The following is a 1,529-nucleotide window of genomic DNA, read 5'->3' as shown; positions in this document are numbered from 1 at the left end:
GGGCTGGGAATACCTGATTTTTTTGTTCAGCAAATTATGTACCTGAGTAACGTGAAAAGAAATGAGCCATTAGAACTTTAATTTCCAGGATAATATTAAAGCATTAAACGTCATTGGTATCAAGCATAAAATAAGTTATAATTATGAAAAAATCTAATTGTAAACAATTTTATATAGCTCAAGAAATTAGTTGATGCGTCGTCCCACAGTAAGGAAACCCCCAGTTTTGTTGGCAGAAACTTTAAAAAAGAACTGTGAATCTTCTCGCAATAGGATGGTTTTCCTCACCTCCACTAACCCAAAACATGCCTCCCATAATGAGATAAGCATGTGACACAAAATCTTTGGCACACACTCATAAAACATTTATATTAACTTACGATTATAATTGGCTTCCTCACGGGTTCAGATTTACATTTTGCTATGATTATGTACATTGTGCGTGAGTTTTAATTGGTTGCGTTTAATTGGTTGCGTATACCTACGCCTTAAAAATATAAATAAATATATGGTACTGTAAAATATTGTGTCAGAACTAAATATTTTTTTTTAAGACATAACATTTCACAGGATTGCTAAAGATCGTCATAGTATAAAAAACTTGTTTTGCATATTTTGGCACTACCTTATGTTTATTTAGAAATTATCTAACGAATCATGAAACTTTAAAAAAGTCATTTCCTATACCTTATCAAACAAATTAAAATATTCAATAGCAGATGTTAAAAAAGATGCGATTTCTTAGTTGGATCCTAATAAATTAAGTACTTTCATTTTAAAATGGACTTCGATGGCAGTTACTCTTGCCATTCTTTTTACTAGCAACATTCGTTGGAAATAACTCTGATAATTCTAGTGTGCTAATATCATCAACTGTGCCTTTCCTATTGGTGATTAGGAACCCCTTACTATAAAGGATGCACTTTCGGTTTCTCAAAATGCTCGATCATCCATCACCTGCGTTATTTCCAGCCAATAAAAAATTCAGTTTGTTAAGGATTCAGCTGAAATGTCTTAAACTGAAAAGAATGGGATTATCAGCGAGAAAGCGAATTTGGAGAACGAATCATTAATTACAGATGGAAATGATATTGAAATATATTTTACGCTTAGTTTCACGATAATTGACTGCAAACTGTGCAATTCTTTAACGAAGACAAGTCCACTCAGAGGTGTTACATGTATGGAGCTGGTTCAAATGAATTCAACTGTCGTGGTATTTTATGTTTGATCGCAGGAATTATTATAGACTTTTTCCGCTTGAATGGACGATGTAAATAAACACGACCGAGATTGTTAAATTAAAAGTAAGATTATTATTAATTTAAAGTAATAGACACAGTGTATTTGAAATTATAAAGATACGACATTACAAATTTGGTCTATAATAGCGTTACAGTTATTATATTGAGCTATTTCGTCCGTCGACACAGTCCGTTCAATTAGACATGTGGCGGGACTCGGTCCGATCCCTCTAAAAGCCAGTGCCCCGGTAAAATTGTCCGAAAAACCGATCTGAGTACGGGCCT

Source organism: Homalodisca vitripennis, chromosome 5 (genome assembly GCF_021130785.1).
Source record: "Homalodisca vitripennis isolate AUS2020 chromosome 5, UT_GWSS_2.1, whole genome shotgun sequence".
Classification (NCBI taxonomy): Eukaryota; Metazoa; Arthropoda; class Insecta; order Hemiptera; family Cicadellidae; genus Homalodisca; species Homalodisca vitripennis.
Note: the sequence above shows the minus strand (reverse complement) of the source record.